The sequence below is a fragment of the Dermacentor silvarum genome, chromosome 1, assembly GCF_013339745.2.
Source record: "Dermacentor silvarum isolate Dsil-2018 chromosome 1, BIME_Dsil_1.4, whole genome shotgun sequence".
NCBI lineage: Eukaryota > Metazoa > Arthropoda > Arachnida > Ixodida > Ixodidae > Dermacentor > Dermacentor silvarum.
The window spans coordinates 290,301,878-290,327,213 of NC_051154.1; the positions used below are offsets into that span (position 1 = coordinate 290,301,878).

The 25,336-nt window shown below is 49.6% G+C and overlaps 18 non-coding genes across 18 annotated transcripts; all 18 read right to left on the reverse strand.

Moving 5' to 3' along the window:
- Positions 1–3,923: 3,923 nt before the first annotated feature.
- Trnan-guu (transfer RNA asparagine (anticodon GUU)) lies at positions 3,924–3,997 on the reverse strand. The gene has a single exon. It is a non-coding gene; the product is annotated as a tRNA-Asn (tRNA).
- An 87-nt stretch (positions 3,998–4,084) lies between these two features.
- Trnan-guu (transfer RNA asparagine (anticodon GUU)) lies at positions 4,085–4,158 on the reverse strand. Its single transcript has one exon. It is a non-coding gene; the product is annotated as a tRNA-Asn (tRNA).
- An 87-nt stretch (positions 4,159–4,245) lies between these two features.
- Positions 4,246–4,319, reverse strand: Trnan-guu (transfer RNA asparagine (anticodon GUU)). Its single transcript has one exon. It is a non-coding gene; the product is annotated as a tRNA-Asn (tRNA).
- An 87-nt stretch (positions 4,320–4,406) lies between these two features.
- Positions 4,407–4,480, reverse strand: Trnan-guu (transfer RNA asparagine (anticodon GUU)). The gene has a single exon. It is a non-coding gene; the product is annotated as a tRNA-Asn (tRNA).
- A 248-nt stretch (positions 4,481–4,728) lies between these two features.
- Positions 4,729–4,802, reverse strand: Trnan-guu (transfer RNA asparagine (anticodon GUU)). The gene has a single exon. It is a non-coding gene; the product is annotated as a tRNA-Asn (tRNA).
- An 87-nt stretch (positions 4,803–4,889) lies between these two features.
- Positions 4,890–4,963, reverse strand: Trnan-guu (transfer RNA asparagine (anticodon GUU)). Its single transcript has one exon. It is a non-coding gene; the product is annotated as a tRNA-Asn (tRNA).
- Positions 4,964–5,050: 87 nt separating this feature from the next.
- Trnan-guu (transfer RNA asparagine (anticodon GUU)) lies at positions 5,051–5,124 on the reverse strand. Its single transcript has one exon. It is a non-coding gene; the product is annotated as a tRNA-Asn (tRNA).
- An 11,838-nt stretch (positions 5,125–16,962) lies between these two features.
- On the reverse strand, positions 16,963–17,044 carry Trnas-uga (transfer RNA serine (anticodon UGA)). Its single transcript has one exon. It is a non-coding gene; the product is annotated as a tRNA-Ser (tRNA).
- Positions 17,045–17,119: 75 nt separating this feature from the next.
- Positions 17,120–17,201, reverse strand: Trnas-uga (transfer RNA serine (anticodon UGA)). Its single transcript has one exon. It is a non-coding gene; the product is annotated as a tRNA-Ser (tRNA).
- Positions 17,202–17,276: 75 nt separating this feature from the next.
- Positions 17,277–17,358, reverse strand: Trnas-uga (transfer RNA serine (anticodon UGA)). The gene has a single exon. It is a non-coding gene; the product is annotated as a tRNA-Ser (tRNA).
- A 75-nt stretch (positions 17,359–17,433) lies between these two features.
- Trnas-uga (transfer RNA serine (anticodon UGA)) lies at positions 17,434–17,516 on the reverse strand. Its single transcript has one exon. It is a non-coding gene; the product is annotated as a tRNA-Ser (tRNA).
- A 74-nt stretch (positions 17,517–17,590) lies between these two features.
- Trnas-uga (transfer RNA serine (anticodon UGA)) lies at positions 17,591–17,672 on the reverse strand. Its single transcript has one exon. It is a non-coding gene; the product is annotated as a tRNA-Ser (tRNA).
- Positions 17,673–17,747: 75 nt separating this feature from the next.
- Positions 17,748–17,829, reverse strand: Trnas-uga (transfer RNA serine (anticodon UGA)). The gene has a single exon. It is a non-coding gene; the product is annotated as a tRNA-Ser (tRNA).
- Positions 17,830–22,878: 5,049 nt separating this feature from the next.
- Trnas-uga (transfer RNA serine (anticodon UGA)) lies at positions 22,879–22,960 on the reverse strand. The gene has a single exon. It is a non-coding gene; the product is annotated as a tRNA-Ser (tRNA).
- A 75-nt stretch (positions 22,961–23,035) lies between these two features.
- Positions 23,036–23,117, reverse strand: Trnas-uga (transfer RNA serine (anticodon UGA)). Its single transcript has one exon. It is a non-coding gene; the product is annotated as a tRNA-Ser (tRNA).
- Positions 23,118–23,191: 74 nt separating this feature from the next.
- On the reverse strand, positions 23,192–23,273 carry Trnas-uga (transfer RNA serine (anticodon UGA)). The gene has a single exon. It is a non-coding gene; the product is annotated as a tRNA-Ser (tRNA).
- A 75-nt stretch (positions 23,274–23,348) lies between these two features.
- Trnas-uga (transfer RNA serine (anticodon UGA)) lies at positions 23,349–23,430 on the reverse strand. The gene has a single exon. It is a non-coding gene; the product is annotated as a tRNA-Ser (tRNA).
- Positions 23,431–24,946: 1,516 nt separating this feature from the next.
- Positions 24,947–25,032, reverse strand: Trnas-uga (transfer RNA serine (anticodon UGA)). Its single transcript has one exon. It is a non-coding gene; the product is annotated as a tRNA-Ser (tRNA).
- Positions 25,033–25,336: the final 304 nt, after the last annotated feature.

Here is a 25,336-nt window from a genome sequence, read left to right on the forward strand (position 1 = left end):
TATACACTGCATAAGTACAGCGACTGATCGTCTCATACCGCGACATAGCACGCTTCGTCGCTAAAGACCGAGTGACGCTTCGTCGGCTGTTCGCCGCACCATAACTTTGCGCGCGGTGCTCGTATGACCGCACCTTTATATCTTTCAGCTTCGACTAATTCCAAATGGGATTTATTTCCTTATTTCTTTCGTATACCTTCCAGGCTATTATTTTCTAGGCATAAATAAAATTTAGATTCGTTTGCATTTCATACTTCTTTTTTCTTGTTTTCTTTTCCTCTCGTCGCAAAGCACCGGACCTTTCTATAGCGAACATTTTGACTTCTTGTTTAAAATGCTCCCACGCTTCTGCATGACTTTTGTTTGTGTTTGTGAACCATACTTGAAGTCTATCATTAACGCCGATCAAAATGATTCATCTTCAAGGAGCTTCACATTAAATTTCCACAAATTCCCAGTTGAAAGCAGTCGACTTTTTCTGGCCAACAGCAAAGATAACCTAAGCTGTGGTCAGAAAAGGAAAGATGGCTCACTTCATATAGATTACACAGTGGTATTAGATCTGCCGATATGTAGGCGCTATCCAACCTGGCGTGACTATTTCGCTGATAATGGGTGAACGGTGTCGTATCTGCATTGGCCATCACACCCCCAACGTCCTCTAAATTGTAGTTTTCTATCGCCTCATTCAAGTACCGCGCACTTGCATCATGAATAGGGGGGCTTCCAACCCTGTCTTTTACGTTACAGACGCAATTGAAATCACCCATCATCACAACAATTTCATCACACTGCAAATGGGCTTCAACACTTTCAAAGAAAGCCTTGCGCTCGTTCAGCTTATTGGGTGCATACAAGCAAATAATCCGCCATTTCAAATCAGCAAAACACACATCGCAAACAATTAGTCGACCACCCTCGTCTGTGTAGACGCTTTCTACCGAGAAGCCTAAAGCGCTTCTCAGAAATAGTGCACAACCGCCTGCAGTACCGGCTGCGTGGGACACACATACGTAGAAACGTGACCTAAATGGATCCAGCATTCGATCCGTTCCTCTTCACTATCGACTTTTGTTTCTTGTACAGCGATTACGTCAAGGTTATTTTCCATGAACAGGCGACAAAGCTGGTATTGCTTGCGCCTTCCTGCAAGGCCTCGAACATTAATTGTACCAAATCGTAATGCTGTGTCTAGGTGTATTTCCATGGCAATGTGAGAAGGCGCGTCAGACCGAATCTCTCTTAAGCAGACTACATGCCACAGTTGACACTCACTTCGTTCGCATGTGACGTCAGTCTTCAATCCTCCGTCGTCTTATCCGGCAGCTCGATGTCAGCCTCGGTCAAAAACAATTTCGGGAGTCACCGCCCCCCTCCCCTCCCCCACCGCAGTACGCCCACATACTGCGAACACTGGCTGCGGGTTCACGTCGGTCCCGACGCTGGCCCTTTTCTGTCCGCTGGGATGTTGGGGCTGGCTTGAAGCTTAACCGGCGCCCAGTCGGTGTTTTCGCAAGTGGTTCTTCGTGGCTTGCTTCAGTTGATCTTTCGTCATTTTTCACGGTATTGTCAAGCGGGCGTTTTAAAGGACCTGCTCCTTTGAGTGGTTCCGTCGTGTCCATAGGACTTGGAGTGTGTCCGAGTGATTCGGCAGGCTCGTTGACTGTCTTGTTCTTGTCATCCTTGTCGGCAAGCTTTTCTTTGGCTTCAGTTGGAGAGGACTTCTTTGCAACTTCTTTGGTGTCCATATTCTTCTCAGGCTCACGAGTGCCGTCCTTCGGAGCGGGGCTTTGCACCATGCCGTCCCTTCCAGCGGCCTCTTCAGCATCGACTGCGTCCATTGTGTGCTCCTGGATGACTTCATCACTTTTAGTTGCTCCCGCCACGTTGGCGTATGTTCGCACGCACGAGCTTTCGTCATGCCCGAAGCGGCGACACATAGCACAGCGTGGCACGCGACACTCTCGCCTGATATGGCCTGTGCGGTTGCACCTCAGGCACAGCGGGGCACGCCCAGGCGCCACCAGCAGTGTCATGACGCCGGAGATCCGAAGTTGGTGCGGGAGGTCGTCAATGGTAACACCCGATTTGAGCTTCAGGGATACCGTGCGAGTTGACGAACCTTTATCAGTCATGCCTTGAACGCGCCACCGTTCCTTGAACACCTCGGTGACCTTCCCAAAAGGGGCGAGCGCGGCACGCACGTCCTCATCTTGCACGTTGTGCAGAAGCCAGTAGATCTTGAGCCGCACATCCTGGCTGTCTGGGTTGACAACCAGGCAGCGACGCTCCTTCACCATAATGTCACCGAGGTCCAGCATCTTCTTCATTGCCTCTGGGCTTCTAAACGTAACTGCCCACACGTGGTTCATTTGGAAGGCCCCCAAGGCGTCAACCTCGGGGAGCACCCCCAGGCGAACCAGCGTGTCTCAGAAATCCTCAACTCGGTAGGGTCTTGCCTTTACGTCTCCGTGAAGAAATAGCGTGTTGGCTACGCATGGTCCTGTAGGCAGAGGCGGCAAAATGACTTGGTAATCTTCGCAATCCATAGCAGCATTCCTGTTACCGCGGCTCGACTGAACCGCTAAGACCGCCCCGTTGGAGCACATGAAAACACATCCGTAGGCTTCCGCGGCCGGAAGTGGAATATTGCGCCACGGAGGCCGCTGCTCGGCGCTCTCCCGACCACGCACTTGCTACAGAAAATCTACCAGAATAAATACAACAAAAAAGCATCAAAAGGAGAAGCTTCGCCCCCGGGAGGGCTCGAACCGACGTTGCTGCCCGTTGCGTCGTTCTTTTCCGACGGGTCTTCCACTGTCTGCATTGGCACACATGCTTCCGCTGAGTTGATTGTGCTTTCTTCCGTAGTCTTGTCCGTTGTATCTTCTGCCCCTCCATCGGTAGCCTTGTTGTCCACTGGTACCACCGCCTCGACAGCCGGTGCAAGCGAACAGGCTGCCGCACTTGGGGTTGCCTGGTCTCCTGCCCCTTTTGCCGCGTCCTCGGCCTCGGCCACATCCATCACCAACTGCGCGGCGTCGTCACCCTTGGCCGGCCCGGTCGCAGAAGCGTACGTGCGTATGCACTGGTCTTCCGAGTGACCAAACCTGCGGCATTGCGAGCACCGAGGGACCTTGCACTCCCGACGTACATGACCAGAGCCTTGGCAGCGCAAGCACTGCATTGGGCGGCCAGGCACGACAACAAGTGCCAGTTCACCTGCGACCCTGATTTGGTGTGGGAGGTCTTCCAGCTTCACGCCGCTCTTGAGCAACACGGAGCGGGTAGTCGTCCCCTTGTCGCTGATTCCTTGTACCCGCCATCGCTCTCGGGTGACCTGAACGACCTTTCCAAAGGCCGCCCAGCGCCGTTCTTACATCTTCATCAGCCACACCGTGTATTAGCCAATGAAGACGCAGCCGTACCTGCTGGTCTTGGGGGTCAACCACGATGCAGCGCCGCCCCTTTACCTTGAGCTCCTTGACGTCCATCAGCCGTTTCGTGGCGTCGGCGTTGTTCATGGTCACCGCCCAGACGTGGTTGATCTGGTAAGCCCCAAGCGCAAGCACCTCCGGCAGCAGTCCTGTTGGGCCGAGAGCGTCCCGAAAATCCTCAGCTCTGTAAGGCCTGGCTCGCACGTCACCGTGCAAAAATACGGTGTTCAACACCACGCGTCCTTTTGGCAGGGGAGGCAAAATAATCTGATAGCCTGTGTCGTCTTCGCAGTTCACCCTGTTTCCGCGGCCAACTAGGGCCGCTGTCGCCGCTCCATTGGAGCCCATGACTCTGCTGACCGCTCAGCTCGGCTGTCGGAAGCAGAATGGCACGGAGGCGGCTTCTCGGCGTTCTCCCCACCACGCACTTGCTACAGAAAATCTACCAGAATAAATACAACAAAAAAGCATCAAAAGGAGAAGCTTCGCCCCCGGGAGGGCTCGAACCTCCAACCTTTCGGTTAACAGCCGAACGCGCTAGCCGATTGCGCCACGGAGGCGGCTTCTCGGTGCTCTCCCCACCACGCACTTGCTACAGAAAATCTACCAGAATAAATACAACAAAAAATCATCAAAAGGAGAAGCTTCGCCCCCGGGATGGCTCGAACCTCCAACCTTTCGGTTAACAGCCGAACGCGCTAGCCGATTGCGCCATGGAGGCGGCTTCTCGGCGCTCTCCCCACCACGCACTTGCTACAGAAAATCTACCAGAATAAATACAACAAAAAAGCATCAAAAGGAGAAGCTTCGCCCCCGGGAGGGCTCGAACCTCCAACCTTTCGGTTAACAGCCCAACGCGCTAGCCGATTGCGCCACGGAGGCGGCTGCTCGGTGCTCTCCCCACCACGCACTTGCTACAGAAAATCTACCAGAATAAATACAACAGAAAAGCATCAAAAGAAGAAGCTTCGCCCCCGGGAGGGCTCGAACCTCCAACCTTTCGGTTAACAGCCGAACGCGCTAGCCGATTGCGCCACGGAGGCGGCTTCTCGGCGCTCTCCCCACCACGCACTTGCTACAGAAAATCTACCAGAATAAATACAACAAAAAAGCATCAAAAGGAGAAGCTTCGCCCCGGGGAAGGCTCGAACCTCCAACCTTTCGGTTAACAGCCTAACGCGCTAGCCGATTGCGCCACGGAGGCGGCTGCTCGGTGCTCTCCCCACCACGCACTTGCTACAGAAAATCTACCAGAATAAATACAACAAAAAAGCATCAAAAGGAGAAGCTTCGCCCCCGGGAGGGCTCGAACCTCCAACCTTTCGGTTAACAGCCGAACGCGCTAGCCGATTGCGCCACGGAGGCGGCTTCTCGGCGCTCTCCCCACCACGCACTTGCTACAGAAAATCTACCAGAATAAATACAACAAAAAAACATCAAAAGGAGAAGCTTCGCCCCCGGGAGGGCTCGAACCTCCAACCTTTCGGTTAACAGCCGAACGCGCTAGCCGATTGCGCCACGGAGGCGGCTGCTCGGTGCTCTCCCCACCACGCACTTGCTACAGAAAATCTACCAGAATAAATACAACAAAAAAGCATCAAAAGGAGAAGCTTCGCCCCCGGGAGAGCTCGAACCTCCAACCTTTCGGTTAACAGCCGAACGCGCTATCCGATTGCGCCACGGAGGCTTTTTTTTTTCCTTTATTCCGTTTTCAACAACATACAGTAGTACAAGTGAGAAATATTTCAAAAGGTAAAATACATCAGCTAGTCTTGAGCATGATGCAATTTTAAAAGGGCTTTAGTGACGCGAATTCATCCAATTGCGTCACCCATTCAGGAGCGTTGACCGCAAAGTTCAGTACATCTCTTGTATAGATAACGCTTTCCATGAAATATTGTCGCGCTGGTCGTGCATCAATGTCAGCATATCTATCTGCCATCCGTGTTTCCAAAGTGCATCCATACAAAGCAACATAATCATATCACTAGGAACGCCCCCTGTTTCGTCATAAGGCAAGAACCGTATGCCAAATGGTGACAGTACTAAATTTTTTTTAATTGTGCGCTGAAGAATGTCCCACAAAAATCGTGCATCGTGGCAATCCAGAAATATACGCTCAATAGTTTCCGGTTTCTGGCATATTCTACAGTTTATTGTCCAGGGAACAAAAATACCCTTGCTTTGAAGCCATGGCTTCACAGGGAGCGTTTCAGTATGCAATTGAAAGAAAAATGTTTTCGCAGAGCTTCGTACAGGCATTCGCTTAACTCTTTTCAACACGTTTCTTTCATCACCCAAATAATAGTTTGCCCTATATAAAGGTGTCGGAAGAAAAACATCCACTAAATCTTTATAGAACTTTTTCTTTCCTACAATGCAAAGGTATTCAAGAGAAAAATACGCGCGAACAATGCGATAAGCAGCCACAACCTCGCGCAGGAAACATGGTAGTGCACTATGTGTTGCAGTGCTGATTGACACAACATAATCCGCAAGATGGTTCCGCAGGCGTACTTGTATTACAGTTCTCAAAAATGTATCACTCTGATCACGCAAAAAGATAAATCTTGAAACTACGTGTTTCAAGAACAAATGCGACAGCCCTAGTCCGCCGTTCCGCACTGCATGAAACAGATTGCATCGGCTTTCGCGCTCCGAACTGGAGCCCCAAATAAAAACTGCAAACACTCGGTGGAGTTTCTGTATTGTCATTCTTGTCATACTCAATACCTGCAATACATAGAATATTTTGGCCACTAGAAATGTATTGCACACATTTGCTCTTGTAAATACTGAGAATTTGGGACCGCCCCATTTCTGAGTCTGGTCTCTTACTCTATCAGCTTCCTCAAGCCAATAACCAGTCGTTGAATTATGGTGTTGCAGGGGCACTCCAAGGTATACGTTTGTCGAATTCGACCATTGCATGTTGCAGTACACCTCTGGTGTGATTGGCCAGTTTCCATACCAAATGCCGAGACTCTTTGTCCAGTTGACAGCACTTCCTGTGGCTTCACAAAAGGCTGTAGTCTCTTTCACTACTATTTCAACACTTTTTATGTCTGAACAAAACATAGCAATGTTGTCGGCATATGCCAACACTTTGACTTCATTATTACAGTATTGGAAGCCTTGAATAGTGGGGTTCTGAAGAATCTTTAAACAGAAAGGTTCTACATACAGAGCAAATAACAATGACGAGACTGGACATCCTTGGCGCAGACTAGAGGTAACTGTTATACTTTCACTAAGTTGCTTATTTATTACTAGTGAAATGAGGTTTATTGATGCAGGCGTAGATGTAGGTCCTTCGGATATACTGGCACAGAACGGGCGGCTAAACAGTTACGTCGGGCAGCGCTCTTAGCGGTAACTTCGGCGTCGTCTTTTGCGGAGCGATCACGATGCTGCTACTGCTGGTGGTGTGCATCATCTGCAGAACATGTTGCACGTCTTCTTCATCACAATCACCCCCGGGATAAAAATCAGCCATCCTGGCGACTCAAACAGTAGTGATCACGAGCGGCTCACGGTAGGGCTTAAGGCGATCGACGTGAACAATGTCACGTCCACGACAACGGAGGTCAGAGGGGGGTGTCAGTGGTTCGATTAGGTAATTCACCGCAGACGTGCGCTGGACAATGCGATAAGGTCCATCGAAGCGGGGAAGAAGTTTGGAAGAGAGCCCAGGAGCATGCGCAGGGACTGACAGCCAGACGAGGTCGCCGGGAGAGAAGACAGGTTGCTCACAGTGGGCGTCATGGAGCCTTTTCTGGCGCTGTTGCTCAGCGGTGGGGAAGTGGCGCGCTAACTTGCGACACTCCTCGGCATGACGTGCTGCAGTCGAAACGGGCACACACTCAGAAGCATCGGGCTGGTAGGGTAGCAGGGTGTCCATGGCGTGGGATGGGTGACGGCCATAAAGCAAAAAGTAGGGAGAAAATCCAGTGGTAGTCTGGGTTGCAGTGTTGTAGGCGAACGTAACAAATGGTAGGATAAGGTCCCAATCTGTGTGGTCAGATGCGACGTACATGGCCAGCATGTCACCCAGGGTCCGGTTGAAACGTTCCGTGAGTCCATTCGTCTGGGGGTGGTAGGCGGTGGTTGTCCTATGAATAACGTGGCACTGAGCCAGAAGAACTTCGACAACCTCAGACAAAAAGACGCGCCCTCTATCGCTGAGAAGTTCACGAGGTGGGCCGTGACGGAGGATGAAACAGCGGAGCAGGAAGGAGGCGACGTCGCGCGCAGTGGCGGAAGGTAGTGCCGCAGTTTCAGCATATCGCGTAAGATGGTCGACGGCGACGATGATCCAGCGGTTACCGGCAGGTGTCACAGGAAGCGGACCATAGAGATCAATGCCCACTCTATCAAATGGTCGGGCGGGACAGGGAAGGGGCTGCAAAGCTCCAGCTGAACGGCAAGGCGCAGATTTCCGACGTTGGCAGTCCGTACATGAACGAACGAATTTGCGGACGTATGTAAACATTCCGCGCCAGTAGTAGCGCTGACGAAGTCGTTCATATGTTTTGAAGACTCCAGCGTGGGGGCACTGCGGGTCAACGTGAAAGGATGCGCAGATAGTGGAGCGCAGGCTGCGCGGTATGACGAGTAGCCATTTACGGCCGTCAGATGCGTAGTTGCGTCGGTTCTTCATCACACTAGTTTAGTGGTACAGCCTTCATAAGCCATTCGCACACCGTCTAGAATGACAGAACCTACATTGGTGTGTTCCAGTATTAATAGTAAAATGTCGTGTGTAACCTTATCAAAGGCCTTTTCAAGGTCTAACTGTAGCATGGCAACCCGGCCTTCTTCGGCATCACATGATTCAAGTATGCTTCTGGCAAGGTGGATATTAGTGTATATCGTTCTTCCTTGGATTCCACAGGTCTGGTGAGGTCCAATTAGTATTTTAATTATTTTTGAAGTCGCTTAGCAAGCACTTTCATGTGAACTTTATAATCAACATTTGTGAGGCTTATTGGTCTGTAAGCCTCTACAGAGCGTAACTTCAAAGGATCATTGGTCTTTGGAATTAGTACCACATGTGTCATCCTAAATGATGGGGGCATCCTCTTCATTTCGTAACACTCATTTATTACGCGGTGCAATACTTCTGCCATTTCTGCTTTAAAGCATTTATAGAAAGCTGCCCCTAGTCCATCTGGTCCAGGTGATTTACCAAGGCTTAACTCATCAATTGCTTTTTCAAATTCTTTCACGCTAATTGGTCTTTCTAGCTCCTCACATAGTTCTTTTTCTAATTTAGGCATTAGTGGCAGGAAGTTATTTTTAAAGAGCTCGGTGTTTTCTTTCTTATGATTTAGTAAGCTACGGAAGCGCTCAACGAAGGCCATTTCAGTGATATTACTATCTGTGGTAACACGGTTGTGATAACAAATTTCGTTTATTGCTTTTTTTACTGCATGCCGCTTTTCATCGCCTAGCGCTCGTTTGGTGGGCGTTTCCCCGTACAAAACCGCTCTGCGCGTGCCCTGACTACTGCGCCTCGATATCTTTCAATGTCAACTGCTTCTAGCTTACTTTTAATTTCTTTTATTTGCTTTTCAAACAAACCCGGCTTGTAGTTTTCCGTTGCAATCATAAATTCTAGCGTGGTATAAAGTTCCTTTTCTTTCTCTTTTTCTTTTCTGTGTAGCACACATGCTCGGTCCATCGCAGCAAGTTTTATCTCCGATTTAAAGATTTCCATGAAGCTGAAATGCTACCTGACTCATCACACAACAAGTTATGTATCTTTTCTTTTAGATTTTCAAGAAAAGGTTGATCTTGTAATAATTTATCGTTGAACTTCCAAGTAAACCAATTAAATTTGGAAGCATTTCCTTTTGTGCCCACAGTAACTGTTACTAAACAGTGATCACTGAAACTAACACATTTGACGTGATAGTCAACACATTCAGGCAGAAAAAGAGCAGGCACATAAATACGGTCTAACCTGGCATGGCAATCACCTTGGAAGTGGGTGTACGTCGTGCTGTTTCCAGAGACTAGTACGCTTCCTACATCTTCTAGGTCATGTTCATTTACAAATTCTGTCAAATACATCGCACTTTTGTCTCTCGCCAGTAACTTTTTACTTCTATCCTCAGGTCTTTGCACACAATTAAAGTCGCCAAACAGGATGACATTTCGGTCACACTTTACATACGATTGTATAGTTCCGAAAAAATCACGTCTTTCTTGGACTGTATTAGGCGCGTAAACGCATAGAGCCCGCCATAACATACCGAAAAATCCAAAATCCAACACAACAAACCGGCCACTCTGGCATGCTATAACTGCTTCTTCAACAATATCTATAGAATTTCGATATAATATCAAGCAGCCTCCAGACGTACCCACAGCATGTGACACGCAAATATTAAATCTAGCTCTGAAAGTTTCCACCATTCGATCTGTTTGCTCTAAATTGGGTCTCGATTTTTGTTTCTTGTACGGCGATCAGATCCTGAACATTTTCTAAGAGAAGGCGACTTAGCTGGTATTGTTTCCTGCGGGCTGACAAGCCACGCACATTTAAGGTCGCTATGCGTAAAGGAAATTTTAGTTTGTTAGAGACGACGACGAAGTGCCTGTTTGATAGAACGCTTCTATCTCTGTTCCTTGCATTTTGATCAAGTTTTCCACGTTTTTCGGGGACGCTGCTCCCTGCGTCGTGGCAACGGACGCGGAGCCTTCCACAGGCCCGCCCTGCCTGAGGTCTGCTATGGCAAGCTCCCCGGGGAATCAACGCGCCTGGTCCAGCACCAGCGAGGTCATCAGCGAGGCTCGCTGCCTTGTGGCTATGGACGCGGAGTCAACTGCGGTGACACCCGGCCAAAGGTCAACCATGGCGAGCTCGTCGAGGAAACGAGGTTCCTGGTCTACCACCAGTGAGGACACCGAACTGTACTCGGTCGCCGGCGACGACTCGTCGGATGACAGCTTTGAGTCTGTGATGAGCAGGAAAGCCAAAAGAAGGTTTCTCAAGGTGTTTTCACCAGCGAGGACATTAACAATGAAGACAAAAATTGAACGCTGGCCGCACTCAGTCCTCTTCGTACCCGAGGACTCCTCCGTCAGCCTCCGAACGCTTAACAGGCAAGCTCTCTCCATGTTCCTCGAGGGGGTGGCGCCGAACGACATAAGGGAAGTTCGAATAAACACGCGAAAGAATATCCTCGCTGTGGACGCGACAAATTGTAGCGCGTTGGACAAGCTTCGGAAAATAACCGATTTGGGAGGCATCAAAGTCCGACCGCGTGTACCATTGGACGAATCCAGCATGGCGGGCGTCATTTACGACATTGATTTGGCCATAGCGAACTCGGATCTGCCAATCCTCATCAAACCAGTGACCGAAGGAGTTATCATCACACATGTGCTCCGCCTTGGCAACTCCCGCTGCGTGAAGTTGATATTCAAGGGCGATTCCATTCCTTCGCATGTCAAGGTTGGCCACTTCCGACATGCTGTTCGCCCATTCGTGCCCAAGCCACTTCAGTGCCATAACTGTATGAAGATCGGCCATGTCAAGGGCGTCTGTACAAAGAGTACGGTTTGTCCACGCTGCGCTGAGTCGCACACTGTGGACGCTTGCCGCGCAACACATTTAAAGTGCAATAACTGCGATGGATCCCATGATGCCTCATCCAAAGAGTGCCCGAAAATCCGGAGAGAAATTGCCGTGCTTAAACAAATGGTCCGAGACAGCTCATCCCATAGGGAAGCTGCTGAGACTGTACGACGCCGGCGTAATCGTCGACGCAAGCGTACAAGACGTGGTGTTAATCATACGCAAGACGCACCCAACCCACTACCTTCGAGTGCAAGTAAGCATACCAGCACGAAGAGGATTGAGACTGACAAATCTAAAGCGGCGGAAGACTGGCCTGCGCTTCCGCGCACACAGCCTGCCAAGGAGCCTCCCCGCCTGATGTCTACTTCCACGCACACTTCGGTGGATGAAGTACCAAGGGTTGACCGACAGATCATACCGATGCTGCGGTCCCTAATGAATGTCATTAAAGAGCTACTGACAAGTATTGCAACCCCAGCCGCTCGAAGTGGCCTGCAAGTGCTGGACGCGCTGAGCCCAGTCCTAGCAGCCCTCGAGTAGAACCATGGATGGCAATCACCAATCGTTCCGCCAAGAGGTCAGAGAGGCATCTATTATCCAGTGGAACGCCAGAGGACTTAGATGTCGGATGCCTGATTTTCGTCAGTTTGTACATTCTAACCGTTTCCCAATCATCGTAATCTGTGAACCGAAATTATCAAACCCAATCCGTCTATCCGGCTACGAATCAATCATGTCCTCAACTTGCAGCGAAAGCAGCAAGGTCGTTGTGTTTATTCGTCGGGAGCTTACCTACGTCGTTCAGCAAGTGCCACCTCATGACGAGAATCAGTATGTTTGCCTGACTGTTAAGAAGAAAAAGGTAGCCTTTACACTGGTGGGTACCTACTTATCCCCTTCAACCCGGTTTGATAGCAAGAGACTTGAAGACATCTTGACAGCAACCCCTGGTCCATGGATTATCACAGGAGACTTTAACGCCCACCATCCTATCTGGGGAAGCTCTAAAATTAACGCAACCGGCCGACGATTGGCTTCATTCGCATCTGACCATGGACTGTCCCTTCTTAATGATGGGAGCCCTACCTTTTTACGAGGCTCATCATACAGCAGTTGCTTAGACTTGGCTTTTGTGTCACGTCGCTTGGCTACTCATGTAAAGTGGTTTTTAGACATTGAGACACATGGGAGTGATCATATCCCCAGTTACCTTAAGATCAAGGGTTTGGCCAGCTGCCATTCGCCAAACGCAATCCGGCGAATTGACTGGTCTACATTCGAAACCAGCATGGAAGAAGCTTGTCGCAACGGTCTCCCTTCTGGCCTTCAGCAAGCTATCAAGGAGGCAACACAGAATGCGATGTGCACGCTGAAATGCAATCCAAGGTTCTCCGAATCCGACGTGGAGTTAGAGCGACTCCGTGCGATTCGTCGGCGGGCCGAGCGAAGATACCGACGCACTAAGTCCATCCATGATCTCAGAATAGCCAGACGCACGCAAAAGAAAATCCAGCGCCGAATGGCCAAACTGGAATCTCAACGGTGGGCAAAATTTTGTGAATCCCTAGACCCCCGAAAATCTCTTTCTCACATATGGAGAACCGTGCGAGGCCTACGTACGTCTCCCGAACAACGCGTGCCATTCAAAGCCTTGGCACTTTTCCAACGTCGAGAGGACATCGAGGTAGCGGAAGATTTCTGCAGAAAGATTGCAGGTCAATCAACCTACACAGGCCCCCTTGGTACGGATAGCATTGAGCCGCATACACGGGACTCACGCATGGACTTGCCTTTCACCACCGAGGAGCTTGATGCGGCTCTTGCTTTGTGTAATCGGCCGTCGTCTCCTGGACCAGATGGCATATCGTACCGCATCTTGTGCCACCTGGGTGAGCGAGCGCGAAATGCCTTGCTGGATATATTCAATGAATCCTGGCAGGATGGAAACGTTCCTCAAGAATGGAAGACAAGCCGCCTGGTGCCACTCCTCAAACCTGGCAAGTCACCACTCGAGCTCGCGTCATACCGCCCAATCGCGCTGGCAAGTTGCGTAGGGAAGGTGATGGAACGCATGATCCTTGCCAGATTAGAGTGGTACCTGGAACGCTACCAGGTTTATCCAAATGCTATGGCCGGCTTTCGACGTCTCCGCTCCTCCATCGATAACGTCATTGATCTGGTCACGTACGTCCAACATCAAAAGAGATGTAAACGATTATCGGTCGCTATGTTTCTGGACGTAAAAGGAGCTTATGACAATGTTGCTCATGATGCCATACTTGATGCTCTGGAATCGGTTGGCCTTGGTGGCCGCGTGTACCGGTGGACCCGCAACTACTTACACATGAGGTCATTCTTTGTGCAGACCGAGTACGGTCCGACGTCTCTACACTGCAAATACCGTGGTGTTCCTCAAGGTGGCGTCTTGAGTCCCACACTATTCAACCTTGTTCTTGTCGGTCTCGTGGAACGCATACCAAATGCTGTCCATATATCAATGTATGTCAATGACATCTGCGTGTGGACGTCAGGTGTAACACGTCCTCAGGTGCGCGCGAGACTTCAAAAATCTGCGACATCAATATCGGCGTATCTCAGCGAACAAGGCCTCCAGATTTCACCTGAGAAATGTGCGCTGGTCGCGTTTACACGGAAGTCAATGACGCCTTACGCCATATCCATCAATGGGCAAAACATCTGTTACACCAGGACGCATAGATTCTTAGGGGTGATCATTGATCGAGACCTCAACTGGAGTCCCCATGTGACCTACCTGAAGAAGCGCCTAATGGCCATTTCACACGTTTTCAAGTTTCTTGGAGGGAAAACGTGGGGAGCGTCAGTACACGCAATGTTACAACTATACAGGGCACTGTTTCTCGGATATCTGAGATACAGCTTACCTGTACTGAGCAATACCTGCAGAAGCAACATGCGCACAATCGAAAGTGCTCAGGCGCAGGCACTAAGGGTTTGTCTTGGATTGCCACGATGCACATCGACAACGGAAACAATTGCAATAGCTCAAGATTACCCAGTGACAACTCATATGACATTGGAAGTGCTCAGAGCACACATCGGGCACATTGCCCGCTCCCCTTCCCATCACCTCGCCACTCTGCCGAATGACCGACCCAATGCCTCCTTTTGCCAGGCGATATCGGCGTACCGTGACTGCCTCCCTCGAGATTATACGCCTGCCGAGAGACTGCTATCACCTCCTTGGTGTTTGGCTCGTCCGCAAGTTCGACTCTCGGTACCAGGGATTCGAACGAAAGCAGGACTCTCGTCCCCAGCTCTCAAGCAGCTATCTCTCCTCATGCTGCACGAGACATACAAGGACCATTTTCACATTTACACTGATGGCTCGACAACTCTTGACGGATCTACAGGGGCTGTAATCTTCCCCGCAAAAGCTGTGACCCTTCAGTTTCAAACTTCTCACCAGACAACGTCGACTGCGGCGGAGCTTGCTGCACTTCGCTGCGCACTTCACATAATTCACGAAGACTTACCACGAAGATGGAGCATATTTACAGATTCAAAGGCCGCCCTGCATTGTCTGCTATCCGCTCTACGTCGTGGACAACAAGACCAACTTGTGCTGGAAATAAGGCACCTTTGTCACCAACTGGCAGAAAAAGGACATGACATCACTTTTCAGTGGCTCCTAGGCCACTGCGGCATCATGGGCAACGAACAGGCCGATGAAGCTGCGAGGAGGGCTCACGAAAATGCTGTGAAGGAACCCATCCCGCTATCAAGAGCCGATGCAGTAACAAAGCTTCGCATAATCGCGCGTGATTCCACACGAGCCATGTGGAACACACCTGGTTTCCAACATACTCGACTGCACCGCCTGGACCCATCCCTCCGACTACGCATTCCATCTGGACTTCCTCGAATCGAGACAACTGCTCTCTGCCGACTGTGGCTTGGAGTATCCTTTACGAATGCTTTTGCTTGTCGCATCGGAATGGCCGACAGTGCTGCCTGTGATACTTGCGGCAGCGAGGAAACACTCCAACATATCCTGTGTCATTGTCCCCGCTACAGCTCCCAGAGACAGTCGCTCGTAACGGAGTTGGCACGCCTCGACGACCGGCCGCTTTCTGAGCAGACGATTTTAGAATGCCGACTGATACGGTCTTCACAGCAGAAGGCGACGAGGGCGCTACTGAAGTTCCTCCGGTCAAGCGACCTGTTTGAACGACTGTGACGCTCCTGAGTTCCTTTGTGTGTGTGTGTATGTGGTTTTTTTTTTCTTTTCTTTATCTCCCTCTGTAGGTGTGTGCATTTTTCTTTATCTTTCTGTCTCCCCTTACCCCTTCCCCAGTGTAGGGTAGCAAACTGGATATTTACCTTCCGGTTAACCTCCCTGCCTTTCGCATCTCATTTATCTCTCTCTCTCTCTCTCTCTCTTTAGTTTGTTAGCCATATTAAACAGGTTTTACAATACTTGTAGTACTCACATCGCCGTTCGACAGGATGGTAGGCTCCGACATCGTTTTTGTTGCTGGTGGGTTTAGAGCCATCTTGTCACATAAAGAGGCCCGATCAGTGATCGGACTGTTCGAGTTCTCACTACACAAACAGTTCCCTCGCTAAGGCGGGGGCTCTGTGGGCGTCGGTCTCCGGTCGGGTGGTACATTGGGCTTGAAATGCATGATGCTACGACGAGCAGTGCCCGTCTTCGTAGGTGGTTCCCCTGTGCTCGTCTGGCCGTTGTTCTGTCTGTTGTCTTGGGTTTCATCACGGGTACGCTTCGCTGCAGCGCTGGTAACTGTTTCCATTGCGACCTCGGGAGCTTCCGTCACTTCAATTATATCTTTTGAAGGCATAGTCGTATTAGCAACTTCATGTTGACTAGCGGGCCCTCGATCTGTCTGTGTTAGTTGCCGTGCCTACGGGGCCTTCGTCTACGTTGGTGTCCTTCGTGTTCGTATCTTTCTTTTCGGGTGGCTTTGTCTCAACAGTTGTCACAGCGGAGTCTTCATGCTCATCTTCCCGTGTAGCTTCCTTGGCGTCATTCAGATCCATAATATGTTCCGACGTATCATAACTTCGCGGTGGTCCTGCTACTGATGCTTAAGATCGCACGCACATGGTCTCATCGTAGCCATAGCGGCGACAATGGCCACAGCGTGGGACACGACAGTCTCGTCGCATGTGTCCGATGCCATGACACCGGAGGCAGAGCGGTGCTCTGCTCGGAACAGAGACAAGCGCCAGGTCTTCCGCAACTCGCAGTTGATGCGGCAAGTCATCCGTACTCACGCCCACTTTCAGTTGTAAGGTCACTAACCTCATTGTAGTATTCTTCTCGTTACAGCCTTGAACACGAAACTTATCTCTGGTGACTTCCAGGACTTTGCCGAATGGAGCCAATGCAGTGCGCACGTCTTCATCGGGAACGCCATGCAAAAGCCAGTACAGCTTTATCCTTAGCGCCTGGTTGCACGGTTCGACTACAATGCAGCGTCGGTCTTTCACAGTGAAGTTTCCAGCTGCCAGCATCTTTTTCTTTGCTTCGTTGTCACAGAACGTCACCGCCCAGACATGACTCATTTGATAAGCACCTAGTGCGACCACTTCCGGCAGTAGCAAAAGTTGCTCGAGTGCATCTCTAATATGTTCGACCCTATACGGCCTGGCTTTCAAATCGGCGTGTAAAAACACAGTGTCCTTCACAGTCGTACCTGAGGGCAAAGTCGGCAAAACAATTTGGTAGTCCTGGCTGAACATTTCGGTTGACCTGTTACCGCCGCCTCGGGGGCGGCTATACCTGCTCCTTGGGAGCTCATGAGACGCACGTCCACACGCTACGGTGGCCGGAAGTGGAATCCTCCCGGCAACGACTGCTAGAACAAAAGGCGCTTTCTCTCCGCGGCTCAGATTCCTGATTAAGGCGAAGCAAAACCAAAGAAAAACAACGCACGCAGTCGGCAGGATTCGAACCTGCGCGGGTACAACCCAATAGATTTCAAGTCTATCGCCTTAACCACTCGGCCACGACTGCAAGAACAAAATGCGCTTTCTCTCCGCGGCTCAGATTCCTGATTATGACGAAGCAAAACAAAAGAAAAACAACGCACGCAGTCGGCAGGATTCGAACCTGCGCGGGTACAACCCAATGGATTTCAAGTCTATCGCCTTAGCCACTCGGCCACGACTGCAAGAACAAAAGGCGCTTTCTCTCCGCGGCTCAGATTCCTGATTAAGGCGAAGCAAAACCAAAGAAAAACAACGCACGCAGTCGGCAGGATTCGAACCTGCGCGGGTACAACCCAATAGATTTCAAGTCTATCGCCTTAACCACTCGGCCACGACTGCAAGAACAAAATGCGCTTTCTCTCCGCGGCTCAGATTCCTGATTATGACGAAGCAAAACAAAAGAAAAACAACGCACGCAGTCGGCAGGATTCGAACCTGCGCGGGTACAACCCAATAGATTTTCAAGTCTATCGCCTTAGCCACTCGACCACGACTGCAAGAACAAAAGTCGCTTTCTCTCCGCGGCTCAGATTCCTGATTAAGGCGAAGGAAACCAAAGAAAAACAACGCACGCAGTCGGCAGGATTCGAACCTGCGCGGGTACAACCGAATAGATTTCAAGTCTATCGCCTTAACCACTCGGCCACGACTGCAATAACAAAAGGCGCTTTCTCTCCGCGGCTCAGATTCCTGATTAAGGCGAAGCAAAACAAAAGAAAAACAACGCACGCAGTCGGCAGGATTCGAACCTGCGCGGGTACAACCCAATAGATTTCAAGTCTATCGCCTTAACCACTCGGCCACGACTGCTTCTTTTTTCTTTATTGCCTGCTTTGACACTAGTGAAACAATACAAATGCATATATACAGTGCACCGACATCACGTCAGGCGGGATGGTCATATTAAAATTTCTTGAGGCACACCAGCTCATCAAGAATGCTAACCCCGTCTGCGGGTTCACTCTGTGCACGATACACTTCTCGTATAAAAGAAACACTTTCAATGAAGTTCTCTCGCGTAGAGCGTGCATTGGCGTCAGCATGACGAACAGCCATTCTCGTCTTCCACAAACTGTGGAGGCCCAGGAGAATGAACATATCAAAGGTATTCCTTGATCACTTTCAACTGGCAGGAATCGAATTCCGTACGGGGTTATGGGGAGTTCTTTTTTGAGAGTGCGCGGCGAGACATCCCAATGAAATACTGCGTCCCGACAATCAATGAAGGCATGTTCAATTGCTTCGGGCTTTGTACACAGCAAGCAGTTCGTTGTCCACGGTACGAATATTCCTTTCTGTTCAAGCCATACTTTAACGGGGAGGGTGTTTGTGTGTAGCTGGAAAAAAAATGTTTTCGCAGCAGGTCTTACAGGTATCCTTTTGATTCGTTTCAGCACATCTTTTCCTCGGCCTCCACAGTGAACAATCCTATACAGTGGGGTAGGTAGCATGCTGTCAACCAAATCGACGTACAGTTTTTTTCTTTTTCACTGAGCACAAATACTCCAGCGAAAACCGTGCACAGAGTATTCGAAAAGACGCAACTACTTCACGATAATAACCAGTCGCTCTTCTACTGATAACACTGGATGTAGTTAAAACAAATTCCTGCAGTTCTGTTGCCATTCTCGCCTGAATGACAGTGCGGAGAAAAGCATTTCGTTCATCGCGCAGGAAAAAGAACCGCGATACAATCTGTCTGATGAACAAGTGTGAGAGCCCAAGGCCTCCACTGCGAACACTGCGAAAAAGGTTTGTACGGCTGGTTCGCTCCCAAGTGGAATTCCATATAAAGGTAGCAAACACCCGGTGCACTTTTTGAACACTGACGCGAGACATGAACATTACTTGCAGTATATACCAGACTTTGGCAACCAAAAAAACATTGCACGCTGAGGCACGCGCAAACACTGATAATCCCCGGCCTTGCCATCCCTTTATCTTTTCTTTCATCAATTCTGTTTGTCCGCTCCATAACTGCGTGGAGTCTTGATAGTGCTCAAGGGACACACCTAGATAAGGTGCAGGCACTGTAGTCCATTGCATTCCGGCGAAATCAGTGGGCATCGCGTCCCAATTTCCATGCCATATGCCAACACTTTTTTCGAAGTTTATCTGGGCACCCGTGTACTTGCAGAAAGATCTTGCCAGGCGGACAGCCTCGATCACGCTTTCCTTGTCTTCACAAAAGACGGCGACGTCAATCTGCATAGGCTAGCATTTTAACTTCAGCGGCGTGCAGCCTAAAACCACGTATGTTTACATTATGGATGACTGCCAACAAAAAGGTTCGAGGTATACGGCAAAAAGCAATGGGGACAAAGGACAGCCTTGTCGTACAGACGAGCGGACTGGCACCTTCGAACTAAGGCATTTATTAATTACAATCTGCGTTGAACACTCTTCATAGGCCATTTTAACGCCCTCTAAAATGATTTTCCCAACATTACAGTACTGCAATATACAGAAAAGCACCTCATGTGACACCCGGTCGAAGGCCTTCGCAAGGTCGAGCTGCAACATCGCCACCCGACCCCCAATGTCATCACAACATTCTAACACATTCCTCGCAATGTGGGTGTTGGTGAAAATTGTACGGCCTTTAATTGCCACACGTCTGGTGTGGCCCTACAAGGTCCTTAATCACGCTTTGGAATCGTCCAGCCAGTACTTTCATAAATATTTTGTAGTCTGTGTTGGTTAGACTTATCGGTCTGTATGAGCCTACTAAAAGAAGCTTTTCCCGGTCATCGGTTTTTGGAATCAAAACGACGTGTGACATGCGGAATGAGGGTGGCACTTATTTAACTACGCTTCTGAGAGTAGTCTGTGCAAAATACAGGAAACTCTTGACTGAATGATTTGTAAAACTTGGCGCCTAGGCCGTCTGGCCCTGGCGACTTTCCTGACGGCAACTCATCTATCGCCCTTTCAATCTCGGGTACACTTATTGGCATTTCAAGGCTTTCTCTAACGCCGTCTTCCAACCTTTGAATTTCGCTCATGAATTCGCTGTCGAAGCCTAGTCCAGAGCGTGCCCCATTGCCGAACAATTCCCGATAACGCTCAACGAAGGCTCTCTCGATTAAAACAGCTTCTGACGTCACCTAGTTTTGAAAACGTATCTGTTTAATCTCATTTCTTGACGCATGCCGCTTTTCGTCGCTCATTGCCCGTTTGTTTGGCATCTCACCCATCCATAACCGTTCGCTCCGAGCACGCATAACTGCAGCTTTATATCGCTCTGCGTCAATAACTTCCAGCTCATGTCTTTCTTTCTTTACATTTTCCGCAACCAGATCATGAACCGTATTTTGTACGCTCAAAAGAAATTCTAGCTGTCTTTGCAGCTCTCTTTGTTTCTGCAGTTCGTCATGCTGGCGGCTGCTTCCTCTTTCGATCGCAATGAACTTAACTTGGACCTTAAATTCTTCCCATGCAGCCATAAAATTGTCATGCTTATTTGTCATCAAGTCTAATATCTTTTCCTTTACTCTGCGCACAAATGGCTCATCGTCAAGCAGCTTTTCGTTGAATTTCCACGTGTTCCAGTTGAATCGTGTTCTTTTAACTTTTGCCCCCATCACGAAGCTCACTAAGCTATGATCCGTGAACGATAGCGGTGTGACATTATAACTGTTACAAAGGGGGATCAAATCTAGTGAAACATACACTCTGTCCAGCCTTGCTCGGCTGTTTCCTTGAATGTGTGTGTACTGCGGAATCGTACCGTCAGTGAAAATTTGACCCACATCTTCTAGTTGTGGTCGTCAATTAGGGAGCTCAAATAGAGAGCGCTTTTGTCACGAACACGTTCCCTTCTGTTTGGATCTTCCACAGTACACACACAATTAAAATCACCAAGAAATATGATGTAGCGGTCACACTTTAGGTACTGCTCTATATACTCAAAATACAACGCTCGGTCATTCACAATGTTCGGCGCATAAACGCATATAAGCCGCCACGACGCTCCAGAAAAAGAAAAATCGACAATGAGCATGCGGACAGTTTGACATACAGTTACACGTTCGTCAATAATGCCAGCACTCTTCCGTATAAGCAGCGCGTACCCGCCTGATGTACCATTAGCATGACATACACACACATTGTAATGCGCCGTGAAAGGCGTCACCATGCGATCGGTCTGCTCTTGAGTTTCGACCTTAGTTTCTTGTAAAGCGACAACATCGAGTTCCTTCTCTATACACAAGCGACTGAGTTGATACTGTCTCCTTCGCGCTCCGAGACCACGAACTTTTAAAGTGGCCACTCTCAATGCTGTCTCTAATTTCACCGCCATTAGTCTGTATAAGCAGGCCGATCGCCCCCCCCCCCCCCAAAACCCACCCCCCCACCAAGGTGCCGCTAGAGAACAAACCATTCCAACACTTTGTAAAAAACTTTCCAAAAACAAATGCTCAACGAAAAGCCGCTCTAACCACACGCGTACCTTTACGGTGTACGCGTAGGCTAATTCTGAAGTGGCACCCATCTCTTGACGTCGCTAGTCCGGGCGCCCCAGTAGGCGCCGGATCCTAGGTAGGCGGTTCTGCCGCCGTCCGTCTGTCCGGCGGGATGTTCGGTTTCGGGCGAATGGAAGCCCGACGACTCGCCTGGATTTTCTGCGGCGGTTTGTCTTTGGTCTCGTTGTCAAATTCCTCCTCTTGGCCGTTCGTTACGTCCCTTGCTCTCTTCGTATCCGCACTGCTTGCACTCGAGTCTGCGACGTCCATCATTGCAGTTGCTGGCCCGTGCTCTGCTGTACTCGCCCCGGCAGTGGCGAGTTCTATGGCCGTTTCTTCTTTGCCTTTTCTGTCACTTGTCTGCACTGCAGCTTTCTGTTCAATAGTTACTACAGTTACCGCCTTCGAGGCTATGGAAGCCTGCTCAGTGGGCGTCGCAAATGTGTCGGCCGACAGAACTTGCGCACGGAAAGACTCATCCACGTCGGCTTCGTCCATTAACAGGTCAGCCACGTCCTCCCGAAGCGCCGGTCCCGTTACGGACGCGTAGGTCTTAATACACTCCGTCTCATCATGGCCGTAGCGCCGGCAAACGGCACATCTCGGGACGTGACAGTCACGTCGAACATGACTGGTGTTTCGGCATTTCAGGCAAAGTGGTGCTCTGCCTGGTACAACAACTACGGCCTGCTCGCCAGCGACACCAAGTTGATGAGGCAGGTCTTCCACGGTAATACCCGTCTTCAAAACCAACGACACCTCACGCGTTGAGGATGCTTTATCTTGCACTCCGTGGACACGCCATTTCTCCCGGAAGACGTCCGTGACCTTCGCGTACGGTGAAAGGGCGGTGCGTATGTCCTCGTCCGTCACGTTGTGTAAAATCCAATGCAGCTTCAGCCGCACGGCCTGGTTTGCTGGATCAACCACGATACACCGATGTTCATTCACTTTTACTTCCTTGGCGCTTGCAAGCCTTTTGACACCTTCATCGCTCTTGAAAGTCACTGCCCAAACATGGCTCATTTGATACGCCCCTAGGGCGATAACATCCGGCAGTAGGCCTAAGCTAGCCAGTGCGTCGCGGAAGTGCTCCACCCGATACGGCCTGGCACGCACATCAGCATGTAAAAACAATGTATTTAAAACATTCCGACCTGTAGGCAGTTGAGGCAGCAAAACTTGATAGTCCGGGTCTTCTGAACCAAAATTCCTGTTACCGCGGCCCTGCTGGGCCGCTGAAGCCGCTCCGATGGAACTCATGTTCGACACGCCCGCTCGCTAGCGCGGCAGAAAGCCGAGTCCCGGCAACGACTGCTAGAACGAACAACGCTTTCTCTCCGCGGCTCAGATTCCTGATTATGACGAAGCAAAACAAAAGAAAATGAACGCACGCAGTCGGCAGGATTCGAACCTGCGCGGGTACAACCCAATAGATTTCAAGTCTATCGCCTTAACCACTCGGCCACGACAGCAAGAACAAAAGGCGCTTTCTCTCCGCGGATCAGATTCCTGATTAAGGCGAAGCAAAACAAAAGAAAAACAACGCACGCAGTCGGTAGGATTCGAACCTGCGCGGGTACAACCCAATAGATTTCAGGTCCATCGCCTTAACCACTCGGCCACGACTGCAAGAACAGAAGACGCTTTCTCTCCGCGGCTAAGATTCCTGATTATGACGAAGCAAACAAAAGAAAAACAATGCACGCAGTCGGCAGGATTAGAACCTGCGCGGGTACCACCCAATAGATTTCAAGTCTATCGCCTTAACCACTCGGCCACGACTGCAAGAACAAAAGGCGCCTTCTCTCCGCGGCTAAGATTCCTGATTATGACGAAGCAAAACAAAAGAAAAACAATGCACGCAGTCGGCAGGATTCGAACCTGCGCGGGTACCACCCAATAGATTTCAAGTCTATCGCCTTAACCACTCGGCCACGACTGCATTTTTTTTTCTTTATTGCCTGCTTGGCATATAAAACAATCATGTACAGTGCATTGTCACATATAAAAGTGATGTCACATGACTTTCAGCACGTGAGGGGGTTAAAAACGCAATCGCTTCATCAAAGACAGTTCCCCCAAAAGGGGGTACCACTCCGGCTTCTCATTTTGAACTTTGTACACTTCTCTCAAGTATTCTACAGTTTCGATGAAATTCTCTCGTGCCGATCGGGGATTCAGGTCCTCGTTGCGCACGGCCATCCGCGTCCTCCACACGCTGTGGAGTACGAGTGCCATGAACATGTCGTAGGGCACAGCCCCTACGTTTTTGACAGGCAGAAAACGGATGCCGTATGGTGTAACGGGCAAGTCTTTCTTCAAGGTCCTCTGAAGGATATCCCAGAGAAAGACTGCATCACTACAATCCAGAAATATGTGTTCAACCGTCTCCAGCTTTTTGCAGATGATGCAGTCTACAGACCAGGCAACAAATATGCCTTTTTCTCGCAGCCAAGGTTTTGTAGGGAGTGTGCCATTGTGTAGCTTGAAAAAGAACGTTTTGACTGATGGTCGCACAGGCATCTTTTTGACTCTGCTTAAAACATCGTCTCTGGGACCTCTTGGGTACAGTGATCGATAAACAGGCAATGGCAACATGGCTTCTATAAGATCCCTGTATAGTTTCTTTCGCGTCACTCCAGAGAGATATTCCATCGAAAAGCGTACTTTTACGATTTCGAAAGCCCCAACTATCTCGCGCATATAACCCCTTGGTCGTCTTTGGTCGACATGGACCGTTGAAACAATAAATTCTGACAAATAATTTGACAACCGCACATGTAACACTGTTCTCAAGAAGCAATCGCCTTGATCGCGTAAGAAAATAAATCTAGCCACTATAAGAACAGATGGACCAGGCCAAGTCCCCCACTGCGCACAGAGCGGAACAAATTTGTGCGACTCGTTCTTACCTATGTAGAAGCCCACACAAATACTGCCATCACTCTGTGTAGCTTTTGAACAGTATTACGTGTCATAGATAGCACTTGAAGTACATACCACACTCGCGAAACAAGAAAAATGTTGCAGACCGTTGCACGCGTAAACATTGAAAAATCTCGACCTCCCCATTTTTGTGTCTTAGTGCGTAGGTGCTCCGTTTCTTCGTTCCAATATTCTGTTGTGTCCCTGTAGTGTTGGAGCGGTACACCTAAGTACTTATCAGGTGATACCGTCCAAGTGACGTTTTCGGACAATGAGGGCGTTCTTCGCCAGTTTCCATGCCAGATACCTAGACACTTATTCCAATTAATTCTACTACCGGTACACTCGCAGAATGACTTGACATCACTTATTGCCACTGTGACACTTTCTTGATCTTTACAAAAGACCGCGATATCATCTGCGTAACTAAGCACTTTAACTTCCGCGGCCACGACTGCAAGAACAAAAGGCGCTTTCTCTCCGCGGCTCAGATTCCTGATTAAGGCGAAGCAAAACAAAAGAAAAGCAACGCACGCAGTCGGCAGGATTCGAACCTGCGCGCGTATATACAACCCAATAGATTTCAAGTCTATCGCCTTAACCACTCGGCCACGACTGCATTTTTTTTCTTTATTGCCGGTTTTTCAACAACACAACACGTAGCACACATCACAAATGAGACGTCAAAACAAGGTTACAATAAGGTTGTTATTGTAATGCACATAATGCCGTCAGTCACGTGGTGACTGGCGATGTCATTTAAAATTTCTTTTGTGTAAAAGTGTAACCAAGGGTTCCACGCTGGCAATCCAGGGGGAAACACATTCTTTTGTTTTTTCTGCTTCTATTAAACGAGCCATGCTCTCTCGAAAGTACGGCCTTGCCGGTCTTCTATCTGGTTCACAGTAGAAGCCAGCCATTCG